The 22,442-nt window shown below is 42.1% G+C and overlaps 1 protein-coding gene across 12 annotated transcripts in view; it reads left to right on the top strand.

Annotated features, from left to right (window-relative positions):
* Positions 1-22,442, top strand: part of CLIP1 (CAP-Gly domain containing linker protein 1) — a 145,054-nt gene that overhangs the window by 9,394 nt on the left and 113,218 nt on the right. For 7 of the 12 annotated variants that reach the window (XM_018061319.1, XM_018061312.1, XM_018061314.1 and 4 more), the window contains exon 1: positions 20,456-20,580. The exons of 1 other annotated variant lie outside the window; for it this stretch is intronic. The gene's annotated coding sequence lies outside the window, so the exon portion shown is untranslated. Of the gene's footprint in view, positions 1-20,451; positions 20,581-22,442 lie in introns of those variants that run through there. 4 more of the 12 variants (XM_018061316.1, XM_018061315.1, XM_018061313.1 and 1 more) reach the window with 2 other exon arrangements.

The following is a 22,442-nucleotide window of genomic DNA, read 5'->3' as shown; positions in this document are numbered from 1 at the left end:
ATCTCAATGAAGTTCATTCAGGTGCTGCATTCAGTTGGTAGCATCCAGTCAAGGAGACAGAGGGCCCGAGATACTTCACTTCCATTGCTGGGCACTTGGGGTTTGTTGTCAGCTAGACCCCTCTTTCCATTCAGTTGCCTGGAATGAGTTCATTTACTTATAGCAGAAGAATTCCAGGAAGGCAGAAGCAGACGCTGCAAGGTCTCTTGAGCCTACACTATGATGTTCACACAATGTCACTTTTACCAAATTCTACTGCAAGTTGAAAAGACCAGCTCAGATTCAAAGGATGGGAAAAAGAAACCCCACCTCTTGGGACTTCCATGGCAGTCCAGTGGTTAAGACTCTGCACTTCCACTGTAGGGGGTTGTGGGTTCAACCTCTGATCTAGGAACTAAGATTCCCTATGCCATGTGGCCAAAATATTTTTAAAAGGTAAAAAAATTCCACATCTTGAGAAGATGATCCATAAAACATTGTGGCTATTTTTGAAAATCTACTACCATATATATTTCAAGCAACGTATTGTAAGTCACTTCAGTTCTTTAACTGAAAATTCTCATGTATCACGTTAACACTTAGTGCAATCTGTTCTGTCTGGAAAGTATGAATGATAATATGCTTTAAAATGGTTTCGAAACTCATCTGTTTTGGAAATTGAGATTAAAAACAAGTAACTTCCAGCATAGGAAAAAAATTAAGTGGAATAAGATAGTGTTTAAAATCAGAAACCCCTGGGATAACAATGTCAAATGGTAATGCTAACAAGCCACCCTAATTTTAGTACACTAAATTTTGAAAACACTCTACCCTTATCCATTTGGCTAGCAAAAATAGATTACTCAAGGAATTGTTTGTCTTAGGATTGGCCCAAAATATCACATCCAAGTTTAAACTCATATATTTTGTGTCACATGATGAACATGAGACATTAGTTTGATAAAATTTCAAGTTGACACAAATTGAATCCTGTTCAAATGAAAAAGATAGTATATGGCATAAATATTTGTGTGGCACCTACCCTATGCATTATACTTTTCTGAGACATCTTTTTTCCTTTTTTAAAAATATTTTGTTGATGTGAACCTTTTTAAAAATCTTTATTGAATTTGGTACAATATTGCTTCTGCTTTATGTTTTGGCTGTGAGGCATGCGGGATGTAAGCTCCCCGACCAGGGATCAGACCCACATCCCCTGCATTGGAAGGCAAAGTCTTAACCTCTGGACTGCCAGGGTAGTCCCTTCTGAGACATCTTTATGCAGAGGGGAATAAGGCCTCTAGTCCTGGGAGAAAAGAGAAAGCAATGATTAACTACTCGATGTGGCAGGACACGATAAACATCAGAAGATGACCATGAAGTATGACTGAAAGTTCAGAGTGGCCGAGAATGCTGCCGTTTAATCAGAATGCATTAGATTTTAGTCAAATAGAGGTGAGAAATCCAAGAGTAACTTCGAGAAAAGATTATATTTCTTGAAGCTATAATACAGTGAAAGGGATGCTTATTGAAATTAATGACTTTGATGATTAGACTTGGTTTTTAGATATCAGCTTAGAGGTGCTAGGCTATGTTCCTGAGGAAGACAGCTAGTACCAGAATTAGAGTCAGTTTAGCTTCAATTTGAAGATGTTACCACTGGCATTACCTAGTTGAATGTGATCCAGGAGCTCAGAAGGTGACCTTATCTGGAAATAGGGTTGTTGTAGTTATATTTAGTTAAGATGAGGTCATTCTGGAGGAGGGTGAACGTTTCATACAATCTGACTGATGTCCTTAAAGAGGAAAATTTGGACACAAAGAGACACATCTTCTAGGTGGAGATGGAGGTAGAGACTGGAATGATGCACCTACAAGCCAAGTAATGCCAGCAAATACCAGAAGCAGGAGAGAGGCATGGGACAGGTTTTCCCTCGGAGTGCCCAGAAGGAAGTAACCTCGCTGACTTCCTCCTCTAGCAATGTGAGACAATGACAGTTGTTTAAGCCATTCAGTTCCTAGTACTTTCTTAGGGTGATCTCATGAGATTCATAATGCCCAATTAGCTAATTAGCATGCTTCTGTACCTCCATTATCAGGGGCACAGGACCCTCTTTTCTTGGTGCTCTGTTAGTTACAACAAGTGGTTTTCCTCCTTGGTGTCAACATAACAATGTCAGCTCCATCCATCACATCTGTATTCCAGTCAGCAGGAAGGAAAAAAGAAAGGGAAGGGTTTGCCTTCTACCTTTAAGGACACTTCCCAGATGTTGCACATGTTACTTCAGCTTGGCCAGACTTAGTCTCAGGGCCACATTTAGAAACAGCCTTCATTCTGTATATCCACGTGCTGAAAAATTCAGGTGCAGAAAAAAGGAAGTTTTTTTTTTTTTCCCCAGTTGGCGGAGGCAGGCATCTAATAGTCTCCGGCATAGCCTTTGAAAACCGAAGCAGTGTAGGACATATGGTGAATGCAATACTCAATTTACCCTGATTGTGGTGTGTCCAGAACGGACAGATGTATGTTAGAGGCAAGCAGAGGCAAGCCAGAGGATGTGTGTGTGTGTGTGTGTGTGTGTGTGTGTGTGCTTAGAAAGCCACATGTAAACATGAATAAGGAAATCTGTATTATCCATTGCTGAAGAGACTCTGCCAAAGGTAGGGAAAAATAAAAGTTTGTGGGTTCTTGAAAAAGTTGAGTTGCTAAATCAACCAGACCTGAAATTCAACCCTGCTCCACAATTCCTGTTTTGCAAACAGATTTAATTATTGTTTGAGCTAGGCTGAGTTAGACTAGGTGCTGAAATCATCTCTGTTACAATGTAAGAATTTTCAACAGAATAGGAACCTCTGCATCTGACTGGCCACTGCAGATTTAAGCCCCCTTATCTTCTTTTAGCTTTGGGAATTTCACCAGGGACTCAAATAGCTTTATCTGACAGGAAGCTATGCACAGTGATTTCCAGGTAGTTTTGATGGCCTGTCTTTGATGGAGTAATATTGATTTTGCATTCAGAAAAGGTTCAAGTATGGGGGCACAGACATTCTCAGACATTGCTGGTGGAGCTGTAAATTGATTCATTCTTTTTTGGAGGGCAACCTAAAAATGAAATTTAAATGTACATACTTTAGATTAAATAGTTATAATCTAAGAATTAATCCTACAAATATATGTCCATAATACAAAATACACAATGTACAAGATTGTTTAATGAAGCAGCAAATGTAGTAGCAAAAACTAAAAATAACCTAAACATCTATTGATAGGAGTCTCATTAAATCATAGCACCCTCATGATCCTGTAATAATTGAAAAAAATGAGGAATTCTGCATCTTCTGACATGGAAAGAGAGTCATCTCCCAAATATATGCGTTAGCTAAATAGTATGTGTGACTATATATGCATGTTAATATATATTTATATATAAGTTAATATATATAACATGTCTTATGTAATGTATGTTAACTTTTATATAGTAACCATAAACATTAACTAAGTTATATGTATATGATTTTATATTGTTAATAAGATTAAACAATTTTGATTTGCTGCCTCACATCATACCCAAAAATCTATCCCAGGAGAATAAAGTCTTAGTGTGAAAAGCAAAACTTAAATTCATTTATTTATTTTTGGCTGCACGGGGTCTTAGTTGCTGTGCAAATTTTTTTCTCTAGTTGCAGTGCGTGGGGGCTACTCTCTAGTTCTGGTGCGAGGGCTTCTCATTGCAGTGGCCTCTCGCTGCAGAGCACAGGCTCCCGGGGGCTCGGTAGTTGTGGCACACGGCCTTAGTGTTTGTGGCTCCCAGGCTCCAGAGCAAAGGCTCAGCAGCTGTGGCACACAGGCTTCGTTGCTCCAAGGTATGTGGTTCACCTGGGTCAGGGATCAAACCCATGTCTCCTGCATTGGCAAGGAGATTCTTTACCACTGAGCCGTCAGGGAAGCCCTTAAATTTTTTTTTATAAGAAAATATAGCTTCCTGGCTCAGACAATAGAGAATCTGTCTGCAATGCGGGATACCCAGGTTCGATCCCTGGGTCAGGAAGATTCCCTGGAGATGACAGGCTACAGTTCATGGGGTCACAAAGAGCAGGACATGAGTGAGTGACTAAGCATGAGCATAGTAGAATACTTTGTGAAGGAGAGTTTTAAAAACATTTGTTCATTGAAAAGCAGCATTTTCAGGGACTTCCCTGGTGGTTCCGTGGCTAAGACTCCATGCTCCCAAAGTAGGGGTCCCGGGTTCTCTCCCTGATCAGGAAACTAGATTTCACATGCTCCAACTATTAGGTTGGAGCAAAAGTAATTGCGGTTTTGCACTGGTGAACTTTGATGTTTGATATTGGAATACATTCTTAAATAAATGTGCTTATGTTATATATCATTTTAATTTGCATTTCTCACTTTATGTTTTTGCTAATGACTTATTACTTACTGTTTATTTTATATTTATTTTAGACTATATAAATGATTTAGACAAAAAGCAAATTTGAGCAATTTTTTTGAGTTCAAAATGGGTCATAAAGCAGTGGAGACAACTTGCAACGTCAACGACACATTTGGCCCAGGAACTGCTAATGAATGAACAGTGCAGTGGTGGTTCAAGAAGTTTTGCAAAGGAGACGAGAGCTTTGAAGATGAGGAGGGTAGTGGCTGGCCATTGGAAGTTGACAACAACCAACTGAGAGCAATCTTCAAAGCTGATCCTCTTACAACTACATGAGAAAAAAAATAACTCAATATTGACCATTCTATGTAGGGTCATGTGGCATTTGAAGCAAATTGGAAGGGTGAAAAGGCTTGATAAGTGGGTGCCTCATGAGCTGACCGCAAATCAAAAAAATCAGCACTTTGAAGTGTCATCTTCTCTTATTCTATGCAACAACAAACCATTTCTTGACTGAATTGTGATGTGTGATGAAAAGTGTGTTTTATATGAAAAACAGCAATGACCAACTCAGTGGCTGGACCGAGAAGAAGCTCCAAAGCACTTCCCAAAGCCAAACTTGCACCAAAAAAAGGTCACAATCATTGCTTGATGGGCTCCTGCCTGTCTGATCCACTACAGTATTCTGAATCCCAGCAAAACCATTACATCTGAGAAGTATGCTCAGCAAATCAATGAGATGCACCAAAAACTGCAATGCCTGCAGCCAGCATTGGTCAACAGAATAGCCCAATTTTTCTTCACAACAACGTTGAACTGCAACCAACACTTCAAAAGCTGAACAAATTGTGCTACAACTTTTGCGTCATCTGCCATACTTAGTGGACCTCTCGCCAACAGACTACCACTTCTTCAAGCATCTTGACAACTTTTAGCAGGAAAAATAACTTCCACAACCAGCAGGATGCAGAAATTTGGTCTTGGAAAGCAGCTTTCCAAGAGTTTATTGAATCCTGAAGCACGGATTTTTATGCCACAGAAATAAACAAACTTATTTCTTGTTGGCAAAAATATATTGATTGTAATGGTTCTTATTTTGATTAATAAAAATGTGTTTGAGCCTAGTTATAATGATTTAAAAGTTATGGTCTGAAACCGCAATTGCTTTTTTATCAACTTAATAAGAACCCTCATGCTGTAACTAATATAAATAAATAAATATTAAAGAAAAAGAAAAGCAGCATTTTCAAAAATTGAAAAAAAATAGACCACAGATTGGGGAAAGAATATATATATACCTATATACAAACATATATATCCAGAATATATAAAGAACCTCTGTAATCAAATTAAAAAATTAAAGACAATCCAATGGAATAATAGTAACATATAAAGCGGTAATCCACACAGGAAGATATATTGAATGGCTACAGGAAAAGATTTGGAGAAGGAATGGCAACCCATTCCAGTATTCTTGCCTGGAGAATTCCATGGACAGAGTCTGGCAGGTCATGGGGTTGCAAAGAGTCAGATACGACTAAGCTACTAACACAGGAAAAGATTGCCAGAAATTTCACCTGGTTCAACCTGACAGTTGCCAAGAGTCTGCTGAAAAGCACAGTCATCAATTTTAGAGGAAGGCCTATGAACTCTTTGAGTTTCAGCCTTCAGTTACTCCAGTAGCCTTGAGCTTTTAACTTACATGGTCTCAGTTCTTTAATCTGTGAAATGGGGATAATAATACTATACCTCCTGTTCTCACAAGGACACAGTATTATAGCAAGTAATTAGCCTGTGCTATTCAGAGGCAGAGATCTAAAGCAGGGCATTATTGTTTGTTCTTATGCTGGTTGTATTTATAGCTGGAAGACATGGAAACTATAACTGGCTGGTTTTCTTGGGAGGTAGTTTTCTAATGCAGTTTTTCTTTTTAAGATTTTTTTTTTTTGATGTGGACCATTTTTAAAGTCTTTATTGAATTTGTTACAATATCATTTCTGTTTTATGTTTTGGATTTTTTGGTCTGGAGGAATGTGGGATCTTAGTTCCCCATCTAGGGACTGAGCCCACACCCCCTGCATTGGTAGGTAATGTCTTAATCACAGGACTGCCAGGTAATCCCTCTAACGCAGCTTTTAACAGGCATGAGTAGCTGGAAAGTAAAAGGTGTCTGTTGGGAAGAGATTGTACCTTTTCCTCTTGAGCAATACAACTTGAACATCTTCTTCATTTGCTCTGTTTTCTTTCTTTCTTTCTTTCTTTGGCTCTGTTTTCTGAAGGAGATATCATATGTGAATAAATTCACTTAGATAAAATTGGCCTTCTGACTCTGTGCATTTAGGTTTAAAGCCTGTGTGTGTGTGTGTGTGCGCAAGTGCTTGCGTATGTTTTGTTGTTGTTACTGCTGCTAATGTTTGTAATTTTACTGCCAGACCAGAAGCATTGTATACAGATTATATAATGGGAAAAAAAAAACAAACTAATTTCCTTTCGCACTTAAGTTCCTTGAAATAAACACGGGAAGGAGAATTAACATTAGCAGCCTGAAGCCTTGCTCCATAATGACAAAAGGAACATTCTAAACTAAAATTAACTTTCTCACCAAAGACGCTAATTTTTGCTTTTATGGTTTTCACATAGTTACAAAGTGAAAACACACTGTGGTACAACACAGAGGAAACTAACTTCAGATGCCAGAAAGATTCTATAAGGCTTAGACTTGGTGGACATTCGGGGGAAATGGATGTGAGGTAATAAGTTGTAACATCAGCTTATGGTTTTTGAGAGAGTAATGATAATTTAGCCCAAGCTTCCCAGATGCTGCTCATGGTAAAGAACCCATCTGTCATTACAGAAGACATAAGAGACACAGGTTTGGTCCCTGGGTTGGGAAGATCCCCTGGAGAAGGAAATGGCAACCCACTCCAGTATTCTTGCCTGGGAAATCCCATGGACAGAGGAGCCTAGCAAATTATACAGTCTATGGGGTCACAAAGAGTTGGACAGGACTGAAGCAATTTAGCACGCAATAATAATTTAAGAAATGAAAAGAGGTTTTTAATAAGCTTGTTGAATTATGGAATCTTTTCTGGAGGATAACAAGAGAGTCAGTTCAGTTCAGTTCAGTTGCTCAGTCATGTCCAACTCTTTGCAACCCCATGAATCGCAGCACACCAGGCCTCCCTGTCCATCACCATCTCCCGGAGTTCACTCAGACTCATGTCCATCGAGTCCGTGATGCCATCCAGCCATCTCATCCTCTGTCGTCCCTTTCTCCTCCTGCTCCCAATCCCCCCCCAGCATCAGAGTCTTTTCCAATGAGTCAACTCTTCGCATGAGGTGGCCAAAGTACTGGAGCTTCAGCTTTAGCATCATTCCTTCCAAAGAAATCCCAGGGCTGATCTCCTTCAGAATGGACTGGTTGGATCTCCTTGCAGTCCAAAGGACCCTCAAGAGTCTTCTCCAACACCACAGTTCAAAAGCATCAATTCTTTGGCGCTTAGCCTTCTTCACAGTCCAACTCTCACACCCATACATGACCATAGGAAAAACCATAGCCTTGACTAGACGGACCTTAGTCGGCAAAGTAATGTCTCTGCTTTTGAATATACTATCTAGGTTGGTCATAACTTTTCTTCCAAGGAGTAAGCGTCTTTTAATTTCATGGCTGCAGTCACCATCTGCAGTGATTTTGGAGCCCCCCAAAATAAAGTCTGACACTGTTTCTACTGTTTCCCCATCTATTTCCCATGAATTGATGGGACCAGATGCCATGATCTTTGTTTTCTGAATGTTGGATTTTAAGCCAACTTTTTCACTCTCCTCTTTCACTTTCATCAAGAGGCTTTTTCGCTCCTCTTCACTTTCTGCCATAAGGGTGATGTCATCTGCATATCTGAAGTTATTGATATTTCTCCCGGCAATCTTGATTCCAGCTTGTGTTTCTTCCAGCCCAGCATTTCTCATGATGTACTCTGCATATAAGTTAAATAAGCAGGGTGACAATATACAGCCTTGACGTACTCCTTTTCCTATTTGGAACCAGTCTGTTGTTCCATGTCCAGTTCTAACTGTTGCTTCCTGACCTGCATACAGATTTCTCAAGAGGCAGGTCAGGTGGTCTGGTATTCCCATCTCTTTCAAAATTTTCCGCAGTTTCTTGTGATCCACACAGTCAAAGGCTTTGGCATAGTCAATAAAGCAGAAATAGATGTTTTTCTGGAACTCTCTTGCTTTTTCGATGATCCAGCGGATGTTGGCAATTTGATCTCTGGTTCCTCTGCCTTTTCTAAAACCAGCTTGAACATCAGGGAGTTCACGGTTCATGTATTGCTGAAGCCTGGCTTGGAGAATTTTGAGCATTAGTTTACTAGCATGTGAGATGAGTGCAATTGTGAGGTAGTTTGAGCATTCTTTTGCATTGCCTTTCTTTGGAATTGGAAAGTCATGAGAGTCACCGCCATGCAATTATCATTCTTAACATTTTGGGAAGGTTGATGAAATACTCTAACCATTTTGACTGGTGAGATGATTATTCAAATACAACAGTTGCTCTTAAGATAGGTTTGAACTGGAACACTTAAGTCCTAGAAGGGGAAGTGGATGTTTATTACTTCTTGCTGCCTAGGATCCGAATGACATTCCAATTTGGGGAAACTGGGGGTAGATTCTGAGCGATTATGAAGTGGGTACTTTGGGGGGTATAGGGCAATCTAGGGGTGGGGGAGTGGGAGGTACAAACTATTGAATGTAACAGGCTTACAGGGAATATAGTCAATATTTTGTAATAACTTTAAATGGAAAGCAACCTTTAAAATTGTATAAAAAGAAAAAAATTATTTTAAAAATGAATAACTTTTGGCTGATTCGTGTTGAGGTTTGATAGAAAACAACAAAACTCTATAAAGCAATTATCCTTCAATTAAAAAATAAATAAATCTTTTAAAAATGCATAATTTATATGCTTGGCATTCGTGTTCAACCTGAGATCAATTTAGGTATGCAGAAAGTTACATAAAAATATGCTAAACTACCTTATCTGGCAAAGTCCAGAACAATGAGATGACTTGTATGTGAAAATTCTACTTGTGCTTGTATTCATATATGGAACATACATTACTTATATGGATTATGTACATTACTCATGGATTACACACATTACTCATATGGATTACATACAATTATTTATATATGCACTATATACATTACAGAACATGCAAGTGTCATCTGAGGACTCTTCACTAAGGAAAAGCTTCTATAACTAAGTTTTGGTCTCCCCTCAGCCCATGTCTACACTGCAGCCAGATTCAGGACTACAGGGCTTTGCCTTAAAAGCCAATTCAAATTCATAAAAATATACATTTTCTTAAAAAATTGGAGTAAAACACAGTTACACACAACATATAGTAACAGTAAAAATCCCCACCAGCCACTTCTGTTTTCTTCATAAAGTTCCTTTTCATACAAGTCCGTTAGCCCTCAAATATTTATTTTCTCGTTCTAAGCAGCTCTATTTTTGTTCTTCTCAAATATTTGCCCCAGATAAACAGTTCTCTTTCTAGGAGAGGAATTCTGTCCTTTCAATCTTTCTGCTCCGACACTTCAGCCTGCTGGCTTTTGTCCATGTTCACTACCTCAGGATGGCAATATAGCTGCTTCGGCTCCAGATAGCACATCTGTGTCTGCCTCCATCTATCGGAGAAGCAAAAGCTTTCCCAGAAGCACCTCTAGCCTAATTTGCTAGGGAAAGTGTGACTGAACATTAATTGCTGGGCACGTTGCCATGTCAGATATGACTGGGGTTTGTCAAGTCACAGGAGGGGAGAGGATCTCCGGCCGGGCAATCAGTGATGTCAGCCACAGCTGAGCTCTTTGAGGGACGCAGTCCTAGTTCTGTGTCCGAGTGTTGTGCCTGGAGTCTGTTCCTAACATATGCTCTTTCTTGGCTCGGTCAGGACTCAGCGCCTTCTCCTGCTGACTCAGCAGTCCCCTCCTGTTCCTGGCACAACTGGCACCTCTGAGTCTCTGCCACAGTGGGTCCTAGAACAGGCACAGAAAGCTCCCAACCAGCCATTCATGCCTAAGGGAGGCCCAGCAGTGCAAACTGTATCTTGGCTATGCCTGACCTTGCTGCCCATCATCTTAACAACGTTGGCATAGAGCTACCACCCTGCCTAAGGGTTTTCTTCCAGACTCTCAAGTGTGGAGTAGACACAAACAGCCTTGTTCTGGAGGCCACCCCCCACCTCCCTGCCCCAGGTCTCAGAGGATCTGTCTTCCTCACCTGCTCTCCTGATCTTTTCCCAAGCATGGAAGTACAGCATTCTCTATTTCTTTGATACCATATTCTCTTTCTTCCTGATCTCTTCACATGTAATAAAAATAATACTCAGAAAGACACATATATCCACACAGATAGTGAGGCAAGAAATCAGTTAATTTAGTGTCCATGAGTTAAATAAACTAGTTAATCTAGTATTTTTTGTTTGAAATCAATTAAAAACTATTATTTCTGGGATGGAAGAATGAGGAGCATACTAAATCTGCCTATTTATTCATTTACTTAATTTTAGCTGTACTGGGTCTTCGTTGCTGTGAGAGGGCTTTCTGTAGTTAGAGTGGCTCCTCTTGTTGGGCATCATGGACTCTAGAGCACAGGCCTGCTACTTCTGGCACACAGGCTTGGTTGCTCCGAGGGATGTGGAATCTTCCCTGACCAGGGATCAAACCCGTGTCCCCTGCATTGGCAGGCAGATTCCCAACCACTGGACCACCAGGGAAGCCCAAATCTGGCTGTTTGGTTTGAGCCTTTCCTTTTACAAGGTATCTAAACAAGATTTAGTCATTTTTTTGGAACACAAGCACTGGCAGTGGCTGACAATTCCTGGTACTTATTTCCTTAATTTATAGTTCAAGTTTAATTTTGGTCTCTTTTGTACAGTTGGACTTTTTCGATCTAACACAGTTGAGATTGAACGCTAAGAAAGAGGCTCAATTTTTAAAATGATAGAATATTAGAGTTGGGAAGGACTTTAATTCTTCCAATTAAAAAATCTCCTTTCTAAAATCTCCCACCTACCTGGTTTTCATATATTCTCTACTTGTGTTTTTTTTTTAATATTTGTTACTTTCATTTATTTATGTGTGTATTTTTATTGAGATACTATTCACATAAGATAAAATTAATCATTAAAAATATTTATGTATTTGGCTGCACTGGGTCTTAGTTTCAGCATGTGAGATCTAGTTCCCTGAGTAGGGATTGAACCCAGACCCTCTGCATTAGAAGCTCAGAGTCTCAGCCCCTGGACCACCAGGGAAGTCCCCCAAATTAATCATTTTAAAGTATAAAATTCAGTAGCATTTAGTATGCCACAACTGCTTCTATCTAGTTCCAGACATTTTTTTTCACCTCAAAAGGAGACATAAACCCGTTAAACAGTTGATTTCAACTTGCCTCTCCCCCATTAATCCCCACTAATTTATTTTCTGTCTCTATGGCTTTAGATATTTCTGGCTATCTCGTATAAATATCCTTTCTGCATGTATCATATGAATGTAGTCAGACAATATGTGACCTCTTGTGTCTGGCTTCTTTCTCTCAGCATAAAGTTTTCCATGTTCATCCAGCTTCTAGCATGTTGTTCAGTTGCTAAGCCATGTCCAGCTTTGCACACACCTGGCTTCCCTATCTCTCACTATCTCCCAGAGTTTGTGCAAGATCATGTCCATTGAGTTGGTGATGCTATCCAACCATGTCATCCTCAGCTGCCCTAGACTCCTTTTGCCTTCCATCTTTCACGTAGCATGTATCAATACTTATTTTTTTTGACTGAATAATACTGCATTGTACATATGTATCACAATTTGTTTATCCTTTCATCTACTGATGGACATTGGACTTGCTTCCACCTTTTGGCTATTGTTAATAGCGTTTCTGTGAACCTGTGTGTACATGTATTTGTCTGAGTCTGCTTGATTTTTTTTTTTTTTTTTTTTGGCTGCAGACGGAATCAACTTTTCATGTACTCAACAAATATTTGTTGCATTAGATTAAAACTGCTGTATCAACTACTGATTTCACAAATGTTTTGCTTCACTGGATAGAAGTCACAGAATTTTTAAAATGTTTGTGATAGGAACTTTATAAGTCATCTTGTTCAACCCCCTCATCGTGAAAGTACATGCTCTCAAAGCAGTAGTCTATTTAGAAGGCCCTCAATACAGTTTATATCATGATGTGTGGTGCCCTACTGATATTGTTCTTTGTTAACTGAATGGGTACAATACGGCTTTTGTAGTCACAGATGGTTCTCCTTGAGAAGTGATCTCTGAATTTAAATTTAGCAGCTTGTCATTCTTTCGTTGTTTTTCTTTACAAAAAATTCCAAAAAACCACCACCATCAGCATTGTTTGTATAAAGTAGATATGGCGGACAGTCTTAATTGGTTTCAGTGATAAAATTAATTTTCAGTCCAAAATAGTCCAAATGCTTCGTTGTGTTGTGGGATTTATTTTTTGGTTTCTTTTCTTTGAGGTTTAAGACACTGCCTTTCTCTGGATTAGTTTTTTTTACGCCTTTTTTCTCTTTTTTTGGACATGAACTATTTTTAAAGTTTTTATTGAATTTGTTACAATATTACTTCTGTTTTATGTTTTGGTTTTCTGACTGCAAGGCATGTGGCATCTTAGCTCCCCAACCAAGGATTGAACTTGGCTGCCTTGAAAGGGGACGTCTTGACCACTGGACAGTCAAGGAAGTCCCTTGATTAGTTATTTTTTGATTAAATGAACTGGCACCTTGGGCTTCCATGGTGGCTCAGATGGTAAAGAATTCACCTGCAATCGTGGTGGTTCAGATGGTAAAGAATCCGCCTGCAATTCAGGAGACTCAGGATCAATCCTTAGGTCAAGAAGATCCCCTGGAGAAGGGAATGGCTACCCACTTAAATATTCTTGCCTGGAGAATTCCATGGACAGAGGAGCCTGGTGGGCCACAGTCAATGGGGTTGCAAAGAGTAGGACGTAAGTGAGTGACTTTCACCTTGGCGCTTCCCAGGTGGTGCTAGTGATAAAGAGCCCACCTGCCAATGCAGGAGAGGTAAGATCCGCAGGCTTGATCCTTGGGTCAGGAAGATCCCCTGGAGGAGGGAATGGCAACCCACTCCAGTATTTTTGCCTGGACAATCCCACGGACAGAGGAGCCTGGAGGGCTACAGTCCATAGAGTCGCAAAGAGTTGAACACGACTGAAGCTACTTAGCACATAATACTTTTGTAAGGAAATATTAATATTTCTTTAAACACCAAGGTTAAATATTTTTTTTGTATATGACATTGTAAATCTTTCCATTTTTAGCAATTGAGTAAAAACTGACAGGGAGCATGGTCTAGTGCATTATATCCACTCTGAACATAAAACCAGTGAAATTCATGGAATAGTGATTATCCCACCTTGATTTAGCAAAGCACAGAGCAGTAAAAGTCAAGGTTGAAGGGTAAGGACTTAATCTTCACTGCTGTGCTCCCCTAATACCTGGAACAGTGCCTGGACACAGTAGGAGGTCAGTAAATATTTGATGGATGAGTGAATGAAATTAATTTGACTCTGGTTTTTGAAACAATGCTAATAAAAATAGATGTGATTTTAAAAATAGCATAGTGAAAATGAATTCCTGTGTCTTCTTTATAAATATTGTTTTAATTATGGACTATCTCTTAGGAATTACACTTATAAATTTTTATTGAGGTATAAGTGACATATAATATTAATTTCAAGTATAAAAATGATTCAATATTTGTATATATTATGAAATGATCACCATAATAAGGCTAGTTAACATCTGTCACCAGACACAGCTGCAAAAAAGGGCTTTTTTTCCTTGTGATGAAGACTTTCAAGATTTACTCTCTTAGCAACACTTAAATATGCAGTATAGTATTACTAACTGTAGTCACCGTATTGCATGTTATATCCTCATGACATTTATTTTATAACTGAAGAATTTACATTTTTAATTGATATCTGTTACAGTTCAGGAACTTAAAAGAAAAAGGAAAAAAGAAAAAAACTTACTTTTAATTAAAAGAGTATTCTTGTTTTGACAGCTTTTGTTTCATTTTCCATTTTAAAAGCTATATAAATCCTCCCATCTTTCAGAAATTTACAAACTACTCTTCAACCACTATTTTATATTGAGCATTGTCTATTTGTGCCTTAGTGAAATATTTAAAATAGACAGTAATGAATGAATTTAGAACCATTGTTTACAGTAATTTTCTCTGGATGTATGGGATTATAACTGCTTTGTTTTCTTCATTTTTCTTTTTTTAAATTTAAATAACGAACACCTATTGTTCTTAAAAAAAATAAAGACAAAATACTGGAAAAATGTCCCTAGTTACGTAGCACCTGAAGTCTTACACTAAATCCTTTAAGAAACCAAACTACTATGAATCAAGAATATTCTGGGGATGCAGCTAAGAGCAATGAACCAACAATCTTTGCTCTCTTGAAAGTTACATCCTAAGAGGGGTGGAGAAGAACAGGTAATAAACAAATAAACCTGCTCTACAGCAGAAAGCTGTCAGAGAAAGAGTGAATCTAAAGAGCTGTATAGAAAGAAACTATTGACACGCATCACTTTGCAGAGAATATTCTCTATTCATTTGTTTGAGGACCTTAACTCTTAAATTCATTTGTTTGAGGACCTTAAATACTTAAAAAAAAAAAAGAAATTAAAGTAATGCATATCTGAGGTTATTGATATTGCTTGCTCCCAGCAATCTTGATTCCAGCTTGTGCTTCATCCAGCCCAGCATTTCTCATGAGGTACTCTGCATATAATAAGTTAAATAAGCAGGGTGACAATATACAGCCTTGACATACTCCTTTTCCTATTTGGAACCAGTTTGTTGTTCCATGCCCAGTTCTAACTGTCACTTCCTGACCTGCATATAGGTTTCTCAGGAGGCAGGTCAGGTGGTCTGGTATTCCCATCTCTTTCAGAATTTTCCACAGTTTATTGTGATCCACATAGTCAAAGGCTTTGGCATAGTCAATAAAGCAGAAATAGATGTTTTCTAGAATTCTCTTGCTTTTTCGATGATCCAGCAGATGTTGGCAATTTGATCTCTGGTTCCTTTGCCTTTTCTAAAACCAGCTTGAACATCTGGAAGTTCACAGTTCACGTATTGCTGAAGCCTGGCTTGGAGAATTTTGAGCATTACTTTACTAGTGTGTGAGATGAGTGCAATTGTGTGGTAGCTTGAGCATTCTTTGGCATTGCCTTTCTTTGGGATTGGAATGAAAACTGACCTTTTCCAGTCCTGTGGCCACTGCTGAGTTTTCCAAATTTGCTGGCATATTGAGTGCAGCACTTTTACAGCATCATCTTTTAGGGTTTGAAATAGCTCAACTGGAATTCCATCACCTCCACTAGCTTTGTTTGTAGTGATGCTTCCTAAGGCCCACCTGACTTCACATTCCAGGATGTCTGGCTCTAGGTGAGTGTGAGTAATCACACCTTCATGATTATCTGGGTCGTGAAGCTCTTTTTTATACAGTTCTTCTGTGTATTCTTGCCACCTCTTCTTAATATCTTCTGCTTCTGTTAGGTCCCTACCATTTCTGTCCTTTATTGAGCCCATCTTTGCATGAAATGTTCCCTTGGTATCTCTAGTTTTCTTGAAGAGATCTCTAGTTTCCCCCATTCTATTGGTTTCCTCTATTTCTTTGCATTGATCGCTGAGGAAGGCTTTCTTATCTCTCCTTGCTATTCTTCGGAACTCTGCATTCAAATGGATATACCTTTTCTTTTCTCCTTTGCTTTTTGCTTCCCTTCTTTTCACAGCTATATGTAAGGCCTCCTCAGACAGCCATTTTGCCTTTTTGCATTTCTTTTTCTTGGGGATGGTCTTGATTCCTGTCTCCTGTACAATTCACAAACCTCCGTCCATAGTTCATCAGGCACTCTATCAGATCTAGTCCCTTAAACCTATTTCTCACTTCCAGTGTATAGTCATAAGGGATTTGATTTAGGTCATACCTGAATGGTCTAGGGGTTTTCTCTACTTTCTTCAGTTTCAGTTTGAATTTGGCAATAAGGAGTTCATGATCTGAGCCACAGTCAGCTCCCGGTCTTGTTTTTGCTGACTGTATAGAGCTTCTCCATCTTTGGCTGTAGAGAATATAATCAATCTGATTTCGGTGTTGACCATCTGGTGATGTCCATGTGTAGAGTCTTCTCTTGTGTTGTTGGAAGAGAGTGTTTGCTATTCGCTTGGCAGAACTCTATTAGCCTTTGCCCTGCTTCATTCTGTATTCCAAGGCCAAATTTGCCTGTTACTCTAGGTGTTTCTTGACTTCCTACTTTTGTATTCCAGTCCCCTATAATGAAAAGGACATCTTTTTTGGGTGTTAGTTCTAGGTCTTGTAGGTCTTCATAGAACTGTTCAACTTCAGCTTCCTCAGCGTTACTAGTCGGGGCATAGACTTGGATTACCATGATATTGAATGGTTTGCCTTGGAAATGAACAGAGATCATTCTGTCTTTTTTTGAGCTGGAATCAAGATTGCCGGGAGAAATTTCAATAACCTCAGATATGCAGATGACACCACTCTTATGGCAGAAAGTGAAGAACTAAACAGCCTCTTGATGAAAGTGAAAGAGAGTGAAAAAGTTGGCTTAAAGCTCAACATTCAGAAAATGAAGATCATGGCATCTGGTCCCATCACTTCATGAGTAGTAGATGGGGAAACAGTGGAAGCAGTGTCAGACTTTATTTTTGGGGGCTCCAAAATCACTGCAGATGGTGATTGCAGCCATGAAATTAAAAGATGCTTACTCCATGGAAGGAAAGTTATGACCAACCTAGACTGCATATTAAAAAGCAGAGACATTACTTTGTCAACAAAGGTCCGTCTAGTCAAGGCTATGGTTTTTCCAGTGGTCATGTATGGATGTGACAGTTGGACTATAAAGAAAGCTGAGCGCCAAAGGATTGATGCTTTTGAACTGTGGTGTTGGAGAAGACTCTTGAGAGTCCCTTGGTCTGCAGGGAGATCCAACCAGTCCATCCTAAAGGAGATCAGTCCTGGGTATTCATTGGTAGGTCTGATGTTGAATCTGAAACTTTAATACTTTGGCCAGCTGATGCGGAGAGCTGACTCATTTGAAAAGACCCTGATGCTGGGAAAGATTGAGGGCAGGAGGAGAAGGGGATGACAGAGGATGAGATGGTTGGATGGTATCACCGACTCAATGGACATGGGTTTGGGTGAACTCTGGGAGTTGGTGATGGACAGGGAGGCCTGGCCTGCTGTGGTTCATGGGGTCGCAAAGAGCCGGACATGACTGAGGGACTGAACTGAACTGAAAGTATAGCACATTTAAAAAAATAAAGGACATCAGAGTTTTTAATGAAAGGTAACATTGTTCTGCGAATCCCCCCCAACCCTATTCCACAGATACCGTTAACTTTTTGTCTTCAGTTCTTCAGGCAGTAACTTCCATCTATGTAAAAGTATACTTATATTGCTATTTATTTAGCATCTAAAGACATTATCTATTGACTTTGTGTTATGACTAAAGTGCTACTACCTCTTTCCCTCCACACAGGTCTACCACTATTTGTGGTTATTCTTATGGGATAATTTAATGATTTGTGCTTAGTCACTCAGTCGTGTCCGACTCTTTCTGACCGCTCCTCTGTCCATGGGGAGTCTCCAGGCAGGAATACTGGAGTGGGTTGCCATGCCCTCCTCCAGGGTATCTTCCCAACCCAGGAATCGAACACAGGTCTCCGGCATAGGAGGTGGATTCTTTACTGTCCCTAATGTTATGAGTTAACCTTTATTTATTTTTTTTACCCCAAAAGAGTATTTAATGATTTCCCCACTTGGTAAAATGAAGATCTGGGAGCTCCTACTGGCTTTCAACTTCTGCCATTTCCCTCCATCTTCCAAACAATTGACAAGAGTCAATTGAGTTGTAATAATTTTACAGCAGACATATATTAAAGAAAACTCAGTGGCTAAGCTCTGAAATCTCTGACAGTGGAATGTGAATGCTTTTTATGAAACAGAATTGAGAAACTTCTTTTATCCTAACACCAGCCAAATCATGAGATTGAACACAGTCAATGCCTAGGTTGCAGGGCTGGGACTAGGCCTTGGTCACAAAATTTAAGGGGGACCCCAAAACTCAGTAGTCAAGACAGTTACTATTTTGATGTAATACTTTAAAAACAAAAATTAATGCAAAAAAATTAAAAAAACAGTCCAGAATGAAGAAAATAAAGGCATTTAGAAATAAAGATAGGCTCAGGAGAATGAATAGAGGAAAAAAAGAGAAAAACATGTATTGTTTTTTGCTTTCACTGTGCCATGCGGGATCTAGCTTCCCGACCAGGGTTTGAACCTGCACCCCCTAAAAAGGGAGTGCAATTTTAACCACTGGATGGCCAAGGAAGTCTCCCAAAATGTTTATATTTGTACCCCACAATTAACGGTGGTCTGTGTGCCTCTTCCTATAGCATCTGTGATTACATAGGTTGTGTATTAGAGCTGAAAAATGTTCAGATGAGAGGAAGGTGTGCCTTCCAGATTAGGAATGTGTGTGTGTGTGTGTGTGTGTGTGTGTGTGTGTGTGTTAGTCATTCAGTTGTGATTCTTTGCGACTCCATGGACTGTAGCCCACCAGGCTCCTTTGTCTATGGAATTTTCCAGGCAACAGCACTGGAGTGGGTTGCCATTATCTTCTCCAGGGGATCTTTCCAACCCAGGGATCAAACCCAGGTCTCCTGCATTGCAGGCAGATTCTTTACCATCTGAGCCACCAGGGAAGCCACTACATACTGTTGGGGTGCTACCACACTTTGGCTTCAAGACTTGCAAACTAATGCGATGTTGAATTAAGAGACAGAATTTTTGTCTTTAAAGGTGACTGGAGGGGAGGGGCCCGCAGATGAATTTTTTTATCTGCTCAGAACTCCATGCATTTTCAATGTAGTTTCCTTCCCCTGCTCTGTGCAGGCCTGTTGGTCCAGGCAGCACCGGTGCTTTGAATAAGGGTCAGCAAAGGGGTCACCCTCCTGATTATTCCCTTCTAGCAGAGAGGAGGAGGAAACCTCCGGCCTCCTATCCACCACTGAGTCGCTGCAAAATCCTGGGCTTCCACTGACAGCTGCAAATTCCTCTCCCAGGAGCTGCCAAGCTTCTGGGGTTGCCATGGTCCATGGGAGCGAAATGCTGGCCGCCCTCTGCTGCACCAGCCCGGAGCAGGCTGCTGATGCCTTTCCTCCAGTTCCTTTCAAAAGCTTTTAAAGGAGATCCCCGGGGCGGGGGGGCAGGGAGGGCGGGAGGACCAGGACCTTAACCAGAGCTTCAGTGCAAGCGGCTGGGGCGAATAAAAGGCTTTTCTCAAAGTAATAGAGCAAGTGTCGGGCTTCCGTCTTTCCCTGGAGGGAAAGGGAGAGCAGAGATGGTCCTTCCCAAGCTTCACCTGCTGTAGGCAGCGCCTTTCAGCGTTTCCCGCAGGGATTCCTCATCCCGAGTCTTCCCTGGAGGGCAAGGAGGGCAGAAGAGGGTGCTCCTGAAACTTAGCCAGCTGTTGGCCGCTCCTCGTAGCTTGTTTCAAAGGGTTTCTCACCCTGGGGGTCTAGGAGGAAAAAAAAATCAGCTCTAAACCAACCGGCTGTGTGATCAGGCTGAATGGATCTATCGGGTGTGACTTGCAAATTCTGGGCACACTTTCAGAAAATGGGGAGTGAAGCGAGATGATGAGAAGCCCCTTAGTCCAGGCCTCATGGGTTTCCCCGGTACCTCTCTCCGCGTCCCAGTCCTCTTTGGGATCTGAGGGCGGGACGGCGGGCGCGCCGGGAGTCTGGGGGTTCGCCTCCAGCCGCGGCGGGTGCAGACAAAGAGGAGGCGGTGTGTGTGCGGGAGGGTAGTTTGGGCCCGACGCGGGTTGCGGGGTGCCGGCCGCGAGGTTCGGGGCGCGGGGCTGGCCGCGGTGGGCGCGGCGGCGGAGCGCGCTGGGAGGAGCCGCCGCGGCGTCTTCTGCAGGCGGCGCGCGCCCTCCCGGCCCCGCGGCGGCGCGTCACGCTCTCCCCCGCCCGGAGCCGACGAGCCGGGAGGCGGGAGGCGGCGGCCGCGCGGCTGCTGCTGCTGCAGTGGGGCAGGTGGTGGCGACTGGCGGCGACCGAGGCGGCGGTGAGTGGGGCGCGGCGCGGGCCCTCTCCCCTTCCCCACCCTCTCCTCACCTTTCCCTTCTCTCTCTGCCCGACCGGCCCCTGCCCGCCCGGCTCGGCGCCGGGGGGACTGGGCCCGGCATCCAAGAGGGAGGACCGAGTCCCGCGCACCGGGCCATCGCCGTGGGGCCGCGGGGGGCCCCGGAGAGATGGCCCTGGAGGCCAGGGGTCCCTGGGGGTGCTCTCCCCGGAGCCGGAAAGTGGCCGGCCCCGTGAGCGCCGAGCCCGGCCTTCCCTTCCTCCGCCCGCCTCAAGATGGAGCTTGGACTCCTTGCCCCTGCGCCGCCCCAGGCGCCGCTCCCTCCCCGGCGCCCCTCTTCGCTCCCCTCTGTCCTGGGGCGGCGGGCCGGACCCCCGGGGGGCCGAGGCCCAGCGGGACCTGTTGCCCCGGCGGTCACCTGAGCCTTCCTCGGGCCCTTGGCAGCGGTGCCCGCGAGCCGGCATGGAGGGCACCCTGGCCGTGGCCTCCGAGGCGGGCGCCGGCCGGCGGGCTGGCCTCGCTGGCCTCGCTGGCCTGGGGCCCGGCCGGCCGTGGCTTTTGTCCCCCACCCCACCCTCACGAATGGGACCGTGATTCTTGGAGAAGGTGGATGACAAGATTGACAGGGATTTCCGAAATAACACCGCTGCCCCGTAACCCGAACCTTCTGCCTCGTCAGGGGATTGGCTCCGGAGACAGATGACACTTGTTCAGAGGTTATTTTCAAAGCAGAGCCTCCTGATTCCCCTCCTTTGGAGGTCCTGTGCTTCAGAAATTGTGGTTTTTGATCCGCGGAGAAACCCTGAACTCCGCTGTTGCTCCACTTCATGTGGCTTTTCCATCTGGCAGGGACCGAGCACCACCCCTTCCTCCCTTCCCAGCCCCACCTCTTTAGTATGAAGAAATTACACGTTAAGTCTGTAATCCTTTAGTTACCTGTTTTTAGCAAAACCTGGGCGCCAATTAACGTGTTTAAAAAGGAGGGTGGAGGAAAATATATGCTGCTTTTTTTGGTTGTTGTTGGATTCAGCAGTCTTGCCTTCTTCCTGTTTCAGGTTAGGACAGTTCCTGGCCAGTAAGAGCTCAGGACTAGTGTTACTGCTGCTGTTTTTATGGTTGTGGTTCTGGTCGGTGTTGTTTTTTTTTTTTTTCCCTTTGATTATTACTGTTACCTATAGTATGTACAAGTCCATAGGATTTGGGGTGTAATAATAACCTTTTGCAAGAATCCTCAGTTATATGTTGCTCCTCAGCTTTGGGGCATTTTTCTCTGGAAATATTAACATTTATTGAGGGCTTCCTGTGGTCAAGCTCTGGGCAGGGCTTTTATGTGTTTTGTCTCAATTAACCTAGCCCAATGATGGTGCTATTCAGTGCTATTATCCCATTTTACAGAAGAGGCATGGAAAGGTCAGGAACCTTACTCTGGGTCACATAGCTGATAAGTGGTAGTGTCAGGACTTAAGCTCTGGTATTCTGACTCCTGGTGCTTGGTAATTGGTATAGTGACTCTCCTGCAAGGAGCAGGTCTGCCCTCCTTAAAACAAAGACAGTGGGTGATTACTTGGCCAAGGGCTGGTCCTGAGTTTCTGAGGTTCAGAGAAAGTCGTAAGGTACAGCTTAGGCTTCTCACTAGGCCTAGTACAAAAGGGTGAACAACAAACTGGGTGGACCCTGTGAAGGTATGCTGTCTAAAGATAAAGATCGCCCATCCCTCTTTTTTTTCCCCCAACAATTGCTTAAGCACTTGTGCTTCAGTGAGAGAGAGGTAGGCAGATCTGGTTTCTGTTCTTTATAAGTTTAAGTTTGGAATTTGGTGCTTTTCTCATTTACCTTAAAAAAAT

This window comes from Capra hircus, chromosome 17 (genome assembly GCF_001704415.2).
Source record: "Capra hircus breed San Clemente chromosome 17, ASM170441v1, whole genome shotgun sequence".
Taxonomy (NCBI): domain Eukaryota; kingdom Metazoa; phylum Chordata; class Mammalia; order Artiodactyla; family Bovidae; genus Capra; species Capra hircus.
The sequence above is the reverse complement of the archived record's forward strand: the minus strand, read 5'-3'. Positions and strand labels throughout refer to the sequence as shown.